General features: G+C 39.2%; 1 protein-coding gene across 5 annotated transcripts in view; it reads left to right on the top strand.

Annotated features, from left to right (window-relative positions):
• RAPGEF4 (Rap guanine nucleotide exchange factor 4) overlaps positions 1 to 15,965 on the top strand; it is a 158,617-nt gene that overhangs the window by 47,160 nt on the left and 95,492 nt on the right. Inside the window, exon 1 of one of the 5 annotated variants that reach the window (XM_017735608.1) lies at positions 6,570 to 6,590. The exons of the other annotated variants lie outside the window; for them this stretch is intronic. The gene's annotated coding sequence lies outside the window, so the exon portion shown is untranslated. Of the gene's footprint in view, positions 1 to 6,569; positions 6,591 to 15,965 lie in introns of those variants that run through there. 5 annotated transcript variants of the gene reach the window in all.

The raw sequence follows: 15,965 nt of genomic DNA, 5'->3' as shown, positions 1-15,965 counted from the left end.
CTTTAAAGAAAAAAATTGATGAAATATGAAAAAGGAGGTGTGAAAGGTGCTTCAGTGATAGGAGCTTGAGAAAGTAGGTATAAAGATACAGAAGAACATCTATTTATTTTATAGTGTTGTGACTGTGGCCAAATATAGTAACAGGAGGCTTAGAAACAGAAATAACCTGCATGAGTGTGTCTACAAATGGTTTATTTTTGTGTCAATTGAAAAATGTAGGGATAGTTGTGTGTCTATTATCCCCTTCACAGACCTCAAATATTCAGAATATGGGTCAGTTTCAGATTTTGTAACACAGGTATTTTCTGTAGGTCTTAGCCAAAACAAAAGTTAAGGTTTATCTGTTAGTAGTTGCAACTTTCCTACAAGGTTGATAGATGGAAATAGAGAAAGAGGGAAGGTAAAGCTCTGTTGCAAAAAGGGTGTTCATTCTTCCCAACAGAATAAATAACCAATCTAGCCAACTGGCAGATGAAACATGGACCAAGTAGAGAGTTTATTTTTGTACAAAATGTGCATATGGATGATCACACAGGCCCTCAGTTGTACTTAGCCCCTGAAGCTGGGGTCCCGTTGGGAACTCATAGCTTTAGCAGTCTGACTTAGAAAATAATAAACGCAAAAGAGGGGAAGGCTGTACAGCAACAGGAAGCAAAGAGGAATGGTGATTTCTTTGATCTTGTTATGTCTGTTCTAATGTACCCAATGTGGCCTTAAGTTGTAAACACTATGGCAAAGATTCCTATGTTTTGTTCTGTGAAATACTCCCCTTGCACATGTCACAGAGTAATATAACCAGTCTGGCTCTTCTTAATGGAGTTGGGCTTCTGTTAGTAAAATAAAGACATCCTTTTCTTTCCTGTGATCTGTGTTCATTGGAACAGCAGAAGATTATTTGGATTTACAAAGATAATGAAACAAGTAGTCTTCCTTGTCTTGAAGTTATTCTGAAGAGCTAGAAGTCCTGTATCTGCTAAGATGCTCTATAGTTGTACTGATGTTGTGATCTTAAAACAAACATTTGCTTCAGTGTGTTTCTGTGAAGTTTCATAATGCAGTCACATTTAAATTAGATGCTAAACTAATTGCAATGCATATGACAAAAATGGAATTAGGTAACTGCTTTTTAAAATTTTCGTTCGTAGTTGAAGAGACAAAAGTCTGTTGTGGGCTGAATATAGTCTTGATGAACTTTCTATTTGTCAAAAAAAGGCTCATCCTCCTCGCCCAGAGTAAAATTCTGTGTTTATCAGTCTGTTACACTGTTTCACTGGTACCTGAAAAGCTTTTTCACTGGACTCCAACATGGTCTTCATTTTCACCTTCAGTTTTAGTCAATCAATTTATGCAAAGTAGTTTCTTGTGCTTTAAGATGTGCTAATGGACACTAATACCTGCACTTTTAGAGCTGCAGGGGGCTCCTGATGCCAGTTTCAGTATATTGAGTTTGCTTCTACTTATGATATTTAGGAAAACAACATAGAAATTTTCTTGTTACATTTGAGTTCAGTGGAAAAGCTCCTGCCAACCAAAGTTGCCAAGGCAGGGCCTGAAACCTTAAAGCAGCATGAGTCCTATGGTGGCATCTCACACAAACAACACGCTGTCCTGAGAAACGTACAGTCATAGGGGTTCAAACTGTGTCGATTAAATATAATTTCTTCTAGTTTTCTGTCTACAAAACAATACATCTTCCACTTGAAAGTCTGACGCCTGTTATCTCTATTGGTGGCAAAAGAAAACTCTGTTGCCCCAAGAAGAGGCTTTCTCAAGTTCCATGATAGCAGAGGGACTGAACTTCTATATTGGTGCAATGAGTATATTGTGTCCCCATCCCAAAGCTTATGAAATCTGCTGGCCAGGAAAAGGAATGACATGGCTTTCCATCCTCCTTCTCCTCCTAGTCCTTTCTGGGTTTAGTCACTTCTGATAAAAAGAGACACAATTTTGCAAGTATCCCGAGAGACCTAAGTACTGTAGGTCTTAAAGCATGCTTAAAAAGCTTCCATCTTACTATAGGCATGCAGGCCTAAGAGCTCATTGATTTATTCCACAAGCTCAGTAATCACTAATCCATCTACGGAATTGTGTCTGGAATACTCAAAACCAACTTTTGGCATAGAATGTTAGCTCACAAGCTACAGTGTACAAAGTAGCCACGATCAACAGCATCAGTTACTGCCAGAAGTACACATAGAAGATTGTGATAGACAGTGTTGCACATGATGTAAGAGAATACATGTTGTAACTGTCTCAAAAAAGTGATTTCTCATCCAAATATTATTGTCTTCTAGGGAAACAGGGAATCTCTGAAAGGGGCAAAAAAATTTTAAATTGACTCTAAAGGAAATAGTACCAATTACAGCTTTTATAAAAAACAAACTATTTATACCTTGATCGGGCCCTCTACCAAATTTGGAACCTCTGTTGAAATCCATTAAAAAATTATAAGCTACTGGGGAAGATCATACTTGGAAAGGAGTTTCCTTGGTATGTCTCCTTCTAGTTTTCAGATAGTCTTCACAGCCTTGCTAAATGTTGTCTGTGAAGTGGATATCTTCCAGAACATAGTGAACTGCATAGTATCAGACTACTGGGGCACACACAGCAGTGATCTCAAACAGGTAGCTCCTAAGGACAACCACTCATCTGATCTTTCAGTCTTTTTTAAGGAAGACATATAATAATGAAGGTATATTCAAAAAGGGGATCATTCAGACTGATGCCTAAAACTCTGCTATTCAGTGAAAATCATAGACTCCTAATTAGGGTGACAGTCTTTTGTGAAGTTTTGTGAAGCTTTTAACAGTTTTTATTACCTCTGTGATTATCGTGGAAGGTAAATAGTTACATATTGGATAACCATATGGATGATGTGTTAGTGTATTTAAAGAAGATTGCTCAGATGGCTCAGAGCCCACAGTAGCATTGCCAGGATTTTTATGCGCTAAAAATCTAAACAAATAACTATGAGATGGAGAGAGCAATCACTGAAAGGAAAAGTGAGCAATAAAATGTAGAATTTATCTTTACCATCAGTGACAGAGATTAAGGCCATGGGAGAAGTGATAATGTGACTTCTCATACTGCTCTTGGGCTGTGTCCCAATTAGCTTTCCAGCTTCAGCAGGGAAAGTAGTATGGGGTGGTTATTCCTTGTTTTCAGTCATCAGTATTGGCCTGCCAGTGCTCATTTTAAAAGTCCAGGTTTCTTCCTCAGTTTTGGATTTCCTCAGTGACTCCAGCTGAACTCCCAGCAGAAGGGATGGAGAATCAGGTTGCACTTTTCACCACAAACAGTACAAACCCGATTTGTCAGCATACCAATGTACCATAACAATTTCTTATGTTAACAAGGCCATTGAATAACCTGGCATTATTTTCCTGGGACAGATGATGAGTGGTGGGAGGAAGGAAGGAGGCAGAAAGAAAGGTGTGAGGGATAATAAAAGGAAAATTCTTGAGGGACTGAGTAATTTATTCAGAGAGACATTTCCCATATTTTTTGTTCACTGCTTGAATCTTGCTTATGCAATATATACAAATATTCTCAGTCTCTTCAAGTGAAAAAGGACCCTGTAATCCAAGTCCACTCATTGAACTGTAAATGTAACCTCACTGAAGGAAAGGAGCAGTTTGAAAGACTGACTCTTTCATATTTTAGTCAGGAATTACCATGATCTGTAAAGCACATAATTCTCATAGCAGGAAAGCTTCAGTTGTTTTAAACCCTGGCAGTTTTTCATTTGAGAAATACCCAGGCAGCAAGCCTTCTCTCAGATGAGACAGAGTGGGCTGTTTTATATCAGAAACTGCATTTCCTACTTTGCTTCCTCTGCCAGAAATTCTCTTGCCAGAAACTCTGTCATTTCAGTTTTTATCTGTTTTTGAAGGGAAGTTAGTTAATCATCTCAGTAGCATCACCATCACTACCAAAACATAGTGAAAGGCTGTGGAAAACTGATAATTGTACACAAATGCATAATTTACCCCAGGCCATGATAAGCAGTGATAAAATTGTCAGCTTCTTTTTACCGTGGAGAGGACTGTGGTACAGATCTGCTTTAATATTAAAGTAATCTGTGGACAATTCTGAAACAAGGTAGCAAATCTTCCTGGTCTATGCCTGTTACTACTTTGTTGTGTTGGTATATAATCAATAAACTGTTACAGCCAGTACCATGTTCTGGTATTGGATCTGTCTCATTGAAAGAACACACAAACACTGGTTAGATTTTTCAATGTCTTTAAAAAATTAAATGTAATAATGAGAATGTTCATCATTTGGCTACAGGAGTCAGAACTTTGTCCTTTTCAATTAGATTATATGCACAGACCACACAGACCTCACTGGGAAAGCCCTTGCATGCATTTGATGGGGAATTTGACCAAAAGTGTGACAACCAAACAAGCCGTAAGTCTAAACACACATGAGATAAGATTTTTTATACTATGTGATGAGAGTATTGCTGATTGTTAATTTATTGGTAGGCTGTTAGTAGAGAGTATTTGAATGTAAGTGTGGAGCTGAGCTTGCTGAGATTTGGTGTGTAGTGCTCAGCAGAGATACCTCTGTTTCATGTTGCTAGTCATGTTGAGAATTACTTCTGTAGTGTATGGCAACATTCCAGATTGCATCTCAGTCAAATGGATTATTCTTCAATGCAAGGCTTTTCTAGGGAAGAGAATATCCAGGTTCCAGATTTGAAGGGTCTATTGCAGTATTACAGAGCTCACCTGAGAAGAGTGGTCGATTCTTTTCTTTGCTCAAAGTCTGTAATGTGTTTGCTATCTGTGCCAAGAGGCAGTCGGTGAATGTTTGCAGAGGGAGTCTGTGGGTGTGGAATAAGAAAATGTAACTGAAGAGAGACTGTGGCAGGGAATAAAACAACGTATGATGTATCACCACTTTTTTTTTTAACATCAAATTAAGATCTGTAATGTGCTGATAACTTCCTGGCAATGGTGACTAAAATGATTATTATCTTTGTTGTACATGCATTATAACCAATTTTTGAAGTGCCTAGCACCTATCCAAAAGGTTCTCTTACATTTTTACAGCAGTGATCATAGCAGTGGTAGTGAAGTGAGATGTTGCAGAACAAGACAGTTGAGCAGGGGTGAAGAACAGACTTTCTGAAGGAACTGAAGCGCTGCAAGACTGACAGAAAGCTGTTAATGCAGTATAGGTCTCACCTCAAATGTAGAGAGCATGTGATCAAAAATACTAGCCCACTTGCATTCTTTATTATTTGAGAACATTTGTTCCCATTGAACTCAGTCTTGAAGGCACTGATAGTGCTTTTCACTCCAATATGTTCTCCCTAATTGACTGTATTTTTATTCATGTATGTACATAAAGTCCTCCCAATAATCTAAGCACAAAAGTTCTGTGTAGAAAGAATTTTACTAAAAACTAGATGTTAGTGTTCCAAAGGAGACTAGAGTATCTCCTGGGATTCCTGAGTAGATGGGAGGAGCTGATTGCCTCAGGCATAGCCCAGGGCCATTAATTACAGCTAGTCATTAATTCTCCTGTAGTGCCCTGTGCTGATGCCACTGTTCTGTTACAACACAGAACTAGAAAGCTGTCTGACCTACGGACTTTGATGGGTTATGCTATTCTTATAATGATTACTTATATTTCTCAATGCTCATTACTGAAGTTTTCATCAGAGTTTCAGTTTGTAAGCTTCGTGTCTTTCCAGAGAGTTAGTTTTCTTTGTTACTCACAGGAAGCCTTTAAATAGCTCTTGAAAACACTATAGCCTGTATGAGGTATGCTCTGTATATTGAATCCTGGGAAAGTGAAATTGATATAAATACTGTCTAAAGATAACCAGTATACCTATTTTCATACCTAGAGAAAATGCAAATCGAACATACGGTTCCCTTACTCTGTGGTTGCCATATAAGGCAAAGTGCAGTATAAATTCTAAGGACCAAAAACTAAGGATCTAGTTTTTGGGTTGTTTTTGAAAAGAAAAAAGTCTTGAAATTGTAATGAGTTTATTTCAATTCCTAAAGAAATGCTAATAAAGGACAGATTAGTTATAAACCATTTAGAAGCAACTTCCATCATATGCCCTTTACATGCATGCTCATGTATTCAGCACTACACAATAAAAGCATTGCTGGACTGATTGTAAAGTGCAGGAGGAAAAAGTTCAAGAGCAAAAGACAGCCCCCTGCTCCCAGCTTAGCAGATCATGTGAACACACATGACTCTAAGCAGCAGAGTTTAGGTAGCAAACAGCAGCTGTGAGAATTTCCAGATTGCTAGACTTGCACGTCTGTTTAAATTATCTTAAAATGGTTTTGCTGAAGAAGAAAGTTATTCATCTGACCTTTACGTAAAGTCCTTCTTTGTCAGGGATCCCAAAGTGTTTTACAGATGCAGAGATTTAGCACTGACATGCACATGTCAGAGGGAAAATTAACTGACTCATTGATGGTTACACAGAACTTTGGCAGTGCAGAAATATGACTACTGATGAGCTTCACTACTGCTTTCCCTGAAGGGCCATACAGCAGCACTGCGTAGCACCCCAGTCGGGAAGCGTGAGATACTTTACTCAGCTGAAAACATAGGTGAGTTGACAACACTCATAGCCTGTATGAGAACAACTGTAAATTACTTTAAAAAGAGAAGAAGCAGCAGCTGAACTCTATAATTAGCACTTGTGGTAAAGACATGGATTTGTATTGCTGAAATGTGAAATTCCAGCACTACACTGATTCCAAGAAACAGGGTATAACGTTGTTTGAGGGTTGATTTAGGATAAATAACCACTTGCTAAGGTGTGCTTGTGCTCATTATTTACCCAGCTGGACCTTGTTTACTTTATGAATTCAATATTGATCACAGGAGTGTTGGGGCATATTAAAGCAAAAGAGGATAGACTGTCTCTGGGTATACTAAAATGTCTGAAGTTTATAGAATATATTTGTCGGAGAAGTTGTACTTAAAATTCAGTAATGGCAGTATGGTAGAAGATTGTTATAGGGATTTTTCCCTCTACTTACATGTTAAATCTCATTGACCCTTGTGCCTATTTCATACCCATGGTGGGAGTAGAGTCTAAAGCCAGTGTTCTTCCATTTTAAAAAGACAAGCTGGAATTCTTTTCCATTCAGTTATGTTTGATAATTTTTAACATTTCAGAATGGGTGTTTTAAAAATGCTTTATGTTGTTCCTTTTCCTTCCTCTGACTTTGCTTTTGCAGTTTGGCTTGCCACTGTGCAGGAGGAGAAGAGATGAGGGAAGGAGGAGGTAGTAGCACTCTTTGCTGTGCCGATTTAACCCCTTTCCACCGGCTCAAAATAAATTCTGTACAGTTTACAGGGCTTTCAGAGAAAAAGAGAGGTGGGAGGGAGAGAGGGAGGAGGGGAAAGAGGAAGAAGACAGGAGAGACAAACAAAGTGAGAATGGGAGGAAACCTTTGCCCTCTGGGGTCATTATGAGGTCAACATGCATCCATCACCCATATGAAAAACCCTGTAATAGAAATTAGACCATTTTACAGCATAATGAGGATTTACTCTCCTACAACTGGGACTTGGCTAATAAAGTCTTAATTTCATTTTTCTGTGACCCAATAATTTTTAAATACTGCCCATGTTAAATGAGAATTGATTCAGCAAACAAGTCCCTGAGAGACTTGTGTTTACCAGGTGAATCACAGGAACTGACTGATCCTCTGATCCTGTTGTTCAGTGACGTTACGGGTCAGGCTGTACCGGGTACCCCCAATTGACCAAAGCAATCCTGCAGACACCTACAGAGAATTGTTCTCACTGTCAGTGCATGCACAGTACTGAAGAATTCATGTGGAATTAGTGGTTTATCTCTTTATCCCAGAAACCTGGAAGTAGTTTCCTCTGTTACAATTCTTTTTTCGTGACAGATCTCCTGTCTGTTAGCTTTAATCATCTGTGGGGTCTGGAGTATTCCAGCCCTCAGTTACAAAGGTTATTCTATAGATAGGAGAGTCTGAAATGGAAAGTATGGAGCTCTGTGATCACCTAACATAGTAGAGCTGTGTGTGTTGTACACAAATGAAGATCTGAACTACCAGTATATACAGAGACAGCTGGAAACCATTGGGCTAAATCCATCCACAGATTGTAGTGACTTCCTGCTCCCCGTCTCAAATATTTCAGAGAGGTACAAGCAATTCTTATGTGCTGTTCTCAAGGAGACGTCATAGCAGTTTGATGGTGACTTACTGCTATGTGAATTTATCTGGTTTGAGTTTCCTTTTTCTTTGAAAGGACTTAAACTTTTTTTAAACTTCCTTCCTGATGTTTGTCTTTTTTCCAGATTCCAAAATTAGATCAAGTCACATTTCCTCATGGAACTTCGGCTTCAAGGAGGCATTGAGCTATTGCAGCCCCTAGTCTGAAGGTTCCTGCTCCAGTGGATGACCTGCGCTGTCATGCACAATATCCAAAAACAATTGGACAGTGGCAAACTTTGAAAGTTAATGCATGTCCTGCTTACTGTCCCATCCCCCTCAGCTTGTGCTTTCTGACACTTGCTTGATGTTGCTGAGTCTTTTTTGTTGAAAGTGCTGTTTAGTCCATGACTTGCCTGCTGCATTCTCGTTTGACCTGTTAACTGCTAAAGCAAAAAAAGTTATTTTAAGAATCAGCTTGTCAAAGAGAGCATATCTCCTCCCTTCAAAGACCTCTAAAGATTAATATTTGATTAAAATGTGACTGCAGCATTAAAATGGGTGCCCTGTGTCTTTTTACAAATGAGTGGCTGGCAAGCTTGTGGACTGTCTAGTTTTTAATTGGAAAATTACTCTGTTAGTGCTTCAGGGGGAGTTGCAGGGGAGGACAAGGAGTTAGATGATTTTTAGATATATTCATTACCACTTTTATTCCTAGAGATAGTCTGAAGGTGACTAAATCCCTACATGCATCCACAGATTCACTTTAAGTTTCTGCTCTGGAAATGAAAAGAACATGCTCTAAATCATGAAATAAAACCCCAGGTCCTCACTTGGGCAACCTCGTATCAAAAACAGGAGGCTGGATTTATGGTCATTTAGTGGTAGCTGTACCTGTGACCCATGCAGCTGCTACACTGTTCTTTTTGCCTGCCTCTGCCTGCTGCATTCTTTTGAGTTCCAGTGAATGGCTGCTGATAAAATCTGCTCTCAAAAAGGTTTTGAGACCCAATGCCTGTCCATTTTTATACTCTGATGGATCAGAAAGACAACCAAATATTTAGATATTACTATGTGCTCTACGGAATACTCTGGGACAGTCAGTACAGAGAGAGAAAATAATGGGTAGACTCAGCGTACAGTTACCTAGATAGCACTATTAAGAACATTTAACACTCTATCAGTCTGCTGCAGAAAATACCATGGAATAGGGTATCAGAAGAGGAAAGAAGCACAGCTTGGATCTGTTTAATTTTACTTTGGAATTTGAAAGTCTTGATAGCACTTTGTGAAGAGAAGGCACTGTTCCATTTGATGTGTATGAGTTTGATATTGCTACCTTTGCATCTGTAAGTAGTGTAATCCAATGTAACAGCTCATGAGATTTCAGATAATTCACAAAAGGGCTTCAGAAACAGCCTCTGATTATGTCTCTTGTGTCAGTGTGGGGCTCCTGTGAAGGTCTTTGACTAATTATCTTTTCTCAGTAGTTGCCTGCTGACTTTTTATTAGAAACAGAACAGCAGAAAAATTTCTAAAATGAAAGAATAAAGACTGAAGGGAAATTGTTATTTTCCAAGCACTCTCTTCCAAACTAGGAAACTTGGTAGAAGTGAGATATCTGGCCAACTTCTTGTACCTGGATTCTCCCAACAATGTAGACAGGCAAAGGACTATGGATTGCAACTGGAGTCAGTGATTTTTTTTTTTTTTTTTTTTCCCCAATGTGCTCCATGGTCTGGAAGACAGACAGTTGGGAATGATTGATTAATCTGGATATTCATCTTCATACAGTTGGAGACAATGAGACATTGCCTGCAAATTCAGGGCAGATGGCAGTCAACTGTCATTTGAGCTTTTCTTTCAGTGGAAAAGAGGACATTAATTAGAAGAAAGATCATACAGATCTTGAATCACTTTCATGTTATATTTTTCTTTTCTGGCTGATGTTAATTAAATCAGTTCAGTGAGTTATACTCTGAAATGCAGTATGGAGTAGAGTATATGCAGTATGTACATACATATGTATCTTCGTTTCCATTGAAAGGCTGCTAAAATTTTATTTCTAAGATGTAAAAACAACTTTATGTAACACTGGAAAGCAAAACCAAATGCTGTGTTGCTTTTTAGAGGTTTGTAGTATGCTTTGGTTACTTTTGTAAATGTCTAACTGGTCTACTGCAGGAAAATGTGGATATTTTTTCATGGTACCAAAATGAGACAGATATTGTCTCAACACTCGCCTTGTCCCTTTCTGGCTGTTCTTTCTTGGCTGTGTGGCAGTTTCTAAAAGACCCAAATCTGTTCACTGATCCCTGTTCACAGAAGGGCCCTCTTCCCAATCTTTACAGACCTGGCCAAGAAGGTGACATGTTGGGCACAGGAGTGGGAGCCAGTGGCTGGCAGGGCATAGGCCATTGTTGTGTTGAATGCTTTGTATTGTGGAACTATGGCCAATAGCCATGGGCTGAATGGGAAGGTGTGAAGGGCTTGGATGTAATCCAGTGGTTCTTCAGAAAGGGAATTCTAAGAAAAGAGATCTGTAAACAGACTAAGATCGTGTGTTGCCACTCAATATCATCAGTGTCTGCTACAAAGTTTTAAAGCTGGGAATATAGGTAATTAGATGCTGATGAAGATTGACTACAGGAGGGAGGAAAGAGGGTCTAAGAGGGTTACAAGAGGGTGGTATTGAATAACTACATCCATTACTGACCTGAACTCCTTGAAAAGTACATTAGATGGAGTTGTACCTAATGAAAGCTTAGCATGTGAGATGTTTGTTGAAGTAGGAATTACTGTGCTAGGGGGAAAAAACATTTCAAAAAATGTTTTGTTGCAAATTTTATTTATTTATTTTATTTGCAAGGTTAGAAAAAGGTGCAGCTGCAATGACTTCTCTAGCTAACATAAAAGTCTCAGGGTGTTCATTCCTCTGCTCTCTAAGGACTTCCTGATTTTAAGCAGTAGCTTTGGTTTTACTAATACTGGGGATTTCTGTCACCTCTTAAACGGACACAGGAGGGCCAGGACTGGGCTTTTCATTGATTTTCAAGATAGATTTTGAAACATCACAGAAGTGTTTTGAATCTGGCCTCTCCTTACTGTTTCAATGCCCCAAACACAATGGACTGGTTGTCACCATCTTTGTAGGCCTGGTCTGCCTGGAAATTTATAGGGTTAGTCATATGGCCTGGAAATGAGACATATGCAATAGTACCTCTTTAACATTAACAACCAGTGCTCAATATCAGCTATATGTATCATGTACCCTTCCAATTTAAATTGTAATGTTGTGAAACAACAGCAATAGCTCAGTAAAAATGTATTTTTTAAAAAAATGCACATGGTTGATTAAATTATTGGTCTAACCAAAGTATTACTGGTTACTACTCCAGGTATGTTGTCCTGGATTTGGACAGAGTGGAGGCCTGTGATGAATATACAGTCCTTGTGATGCTGCTGGACAAGAAATTTTTTAGGTATAATGCAATTGTAATTAAAATTCCTACCAGTCTTTTTCTGATGGTTTTCCCATATAGTCAGGAGAGCCTTGTCAATCTCTAGTTACCCTTGCACTCAAGTTCCTGTTTTTGTGCCAGCTTGCTCACCCTTAGCTGTACTCCTGTCCTGGGGAGACAGTGCTGGCTCACCAGACTGGAGTTGCCCTGAACAGCCCAGCATAATGGTTGAAATTATGGCTGGGGGTTTGCAAACTGCCACTGACATTAAACGAAACAGAACTGGCCCAGCACTTACTGCTTTGGAAAAGCCATCCTCTTTGAGAAAAGCACTTTAATTCTAAATAAAACATTGGGTTGACTTTTAGCTCATGAATAGCACTTTATTCCACTTGAATAAATATCAGTACCGACAAGTAACCACATCGTGCCATGACCTTATATAAGTGCGTGGCAACATTCCAAGTTAATTTTGGCTATTATTTCCACAAACACATAGGACAGGCTTTTGTAGGTATTTGATTCCTATTTAGGCAGTGCTTTTGCAGATGGGCTGTAAAACAACCTAACAATTATCAAGGCTCCATGGACTGATTAGTTATGCCTTCAGACACTGACAATCTCAGATAATTCCTTTCCAGACTCCTCCTGAAGACTTTGCATCTTCAAGGAGCATGTGACAGATGAGTGTTGACAAATGACTAAAGAGCTATAATTTTATGAAAAGGTTTGGAAAGCAACATTGCTTTGTTAACAGGGAAAGTTTAAGCAGTTAAAAATTACTGGAAGACGAATACCTTCTGATCTTACTTTTGTTCTTCACAGTCCATGAGGAAGGGCTGTCTACCAGTGTATAATTAGGGAAACAAGTTTTCTTCTTGTCTCACTGTGCCCATGATCAACCAGTCTGCTTTCTGCTTGGAGAACTGAGTGAAATACCTTGGAAAACTAAATGAAGCTTCTAGTGCTACTCTAAGATCGCTCCTGTGGCACTGTCCCAGCTGGCGTTTGCTTGCCCTTGCCATGTACTCTCATTGCAAAGGTGAACTTCACCATCATGGTTCTACGTTTTAAGACTGCGTTGGAATAGGGGGCCATCTTCATTTAATAACCCTCTTACTGGAGTTGGAGTCTTGGTAAAGATAGATCTTAACCTCACATGATAGCCCCAAGTTCTCATATGCCTCTAGTGGGATTCTTAAGAGGCACAGCACTTAGGTAACTGTTTCTGAATGCTTAAATATATTTAAATTATGTTTCTGGGTTCACTGAATGTCATTGCTGTGTAGTTTCTGAAATGCCTGAGTTACTGCTCTAAGTGCAGCATGGTTAAGTCATTCTGGTGCTTTGGGAAATTTTGTACCCTCAGCTTGCTTGCTGGTTAAATAGGGAAAGTTATTTTGTTGCAGATGCTTTGTGTAGACTATCACCCAAAATATTAACATATGGAAGCATATACTCCTGCCAGATTTATCTTGACATTTTTTATTTAATATAGGGAGAAGCAGATTGAGATTCATATTAATGTTTGATGAAAGGCCCTCTCTCTCTCTCAGTGCTCTGTTGCTATACAGCAATCGAATCCCACAAACTTTACTATGCTCTGCCAGGAGATCTGCTAACCTTTCATATAATATGTAATAGGTGTTATAGCCTATAGTGTTGCAGAGTTGTTTTCCGTACAGGAGGATTCTCAGCTATTTTTTTCTGCTGCCTTGGTAAGATTTGTAGTGGTTCTTTCTACAGTGCCAGATGTTGTACATAAAGTAGGAAATTATATACTGTTCTCTTGCTTATTGAGCAGAGAAAAGAATCTACTTTTAAGACCTAGCTGGGAGACGTTCCTAGAAATGCCAAATTTAAAGAGAGAGATCAAGTACAGGAGATGAGAAGGCAAGACAAAACTCATTTGAATGTGACTATGAATGCAAAATCTCAACTGAAACACATCTGATGTACTGACATTAAAGGGATTGTACTGAATACATAATCATTGTGGATATATGCAGGGGGTTTTGTATTGTAAAATAATCAAATGAGTGGTTCTTTGTACACTGATGGGGATCTTGGGAGAGCTCTAATGATCTGGATTTAAAGAGATACCAGCCCAATTACGTACTGTGGTATTTGTCTGTTCCTGAAGGAATGCAATGCCAGAATAATATTATGTATATGTGGTCTTTAATCTGTGTATCTTGAACCATTTTACAAATACTAAGCACTTAATTCAGTAGCACTCTGCTGGGCTATGTTCACAAGCATGGTGATGCACTAAATACAGAGATCAAATTGAAGAGCCTGTCATGGATAACCCCAGTGCCCATCTGGCCATGCCTGGACTGCAGGTTGTTTTTATTTGGCCTACAGTTTTTTCCTGTCAGGTACTGGGGAGCAGCTGGTTGGCCACTATGCTGCTTAATAGCCAAGTATCTTGTGCTGCAAGTATCAGGCTGTTCCAGTGTCTGCACAGTGAACTCTGCCACCTGTCCATGCAGGAAGAGAGTATGGCCTGGGATGTGTGGCAAGGGGCCACCACAAAACTGGTCTCTGGATGCCATAGCTGCAGAGGTTTGACCATTCTGCTGCAAGGCATCAGAAGAGAACAGCAAAGGAAGACATCAAACATACTAATTCTCATTAGTAAGCAAAGCCTGACATGTGACATTGAGAATTGTAGTTTTAACGGGATGCCTCTTTTATCTTTCAGAAATTTCTAAAACATACTGATAAATTCAGAGATGATTTGGGTCAGGCTCTTAGTAGCATTTTCTACTATAGACAAAGCCACTTTAGGAGTTCTTTGTATGCATGGGTGTTACTGTTCCTTTTACTGTTTAGGGCTGTAGTAAGAGAACTAGATAAAATAGCTCTGTGAAAGTTAGAGAAAAGGCAGTGAAATTGTCTGCTGGGACTGCTGCTACAACAAAGAGTGTCAATTGAGTACAAAGTCTTGTCACTTTCAGCTTTCATCTTCTGGTAGCTTGAAACAGCTTTACTGGCCACCATCATCCTTCTGCTACTGTATATACTCTGGAAACGTCTCCTGAATTACATCTCTATTGTTGTAGCTAATCTGATATATGAGCATCATTTGAGTTTTGCACCTCTTGAAAAAAAAGTCACACTGGCCTGAAGTTGGAGTAACACAGGTGCATCAGACCCTTAGTTTCTGTTTTGAGGCAGAGCAAATCAGCAGGTCTGTGCTGGCAGCCTCGGTCTTGCTTGGCATCTAGGTTACATCTGCTCTTTCTTGCTGACTTCTTTATTATAAAGACACCTTTGAACACTTGCAGCAATTTTCCTTTTTAAGAGACCAGATTTTATCCATGCTATCGTTGACAAATAATTCCCTGTCAAGTATTCAGGCACTAGCACTTTTTCTTCTTGTCTGGATTTTCCCACTGTTTCTCTTTGCAGGAAGGATTCTATCTGAAGCTAGCATTGCTGACACTTACTGGCCGGTGTAGTCATCCAGTAGATCTGCAAGCCTGTTCATGCTGCTTTTTCTGATCATGTCAGATCTGTAGTAGCTGTCAAGTTTGCTAAACTTATGGGTTGCCACTGATGTGAATTTTTGATTTATGATTTTGCCATGAGAAAGACAAGACAATATGTCATTTCTATTTCATAGAGTTCTTGTTTACTACTTTTGGAACCTGTGACTTCCTAAAGCTTAGAGGTGAAAACAATTTCTGAAATTGCTAGGTGATTCTTCTGTAGCACAAAGGATGTGGTGGGGGCCTTTTTAAGTCCTGTCCATATCCGTGTTCCCTCTGAGTATGGCACTGAAACAGAGCCTGGGAATAGAAGAGGGCCAGGACACGGCTGGAATGTAGGCTGTATTCAAGTCGCCCTTCCCAAAGATGAAATTTCCCACTGCAGAAATTAAAAAGGAGTCTCCTGAAGGTTACAGTGTAGTCGGACATCACGTTTCCCAGTTTGTACCTGTTTTGTTTCAAATGTCAATTATAGTGACTGAATGGCATACTTGGGAATATGGCAGTGATCTCATGAGATTTAGTCTTCAGTACTAGCTAGTGGACAATGGGTCTTTTTTATCTGAACATGGATGATCATTAGTGCTATTGGAACAGATCAACGAATGCAAATCAGCTTTGCTGAAGCCAGTGAAACTGTTAGTTGATATCAGCTGGGCATTCATTCCGACACAGGTGAATATCATGAACTTCAACTCCATAGGAGATATGCAAGGAATAATCTTGTACAACAGACAGAGATAACAGTGCCCGTTTTATCTAAAAGATACCAAGATTTTCACAAAAGTCTGAAGTTCATAAAACTGAAGAGACAGTATAATGCTAAAATT

Source organism: Corvus brachyrhynchos, unplaced genomic scaffold (genome assembly GCF_000691975.1).
Source record: "Corvus brachyrhynchos isolate BGI_N302 unplaced genomic scaffold, ASM69197v1 scaffold255, whole genome shotgun sequence".
NCBI classification, from domain to species: domain Eukaryota; kingdom Metazoa; phylum Chordata; class Aves; order Passeriformes; family Corvidae; genus Corvus; species Corvus brachyrhynchos.
Note: the sequence above shows the minus strand (reverse complement) of the source record. Positions and strands in the feature narration are given on the sequence as shown.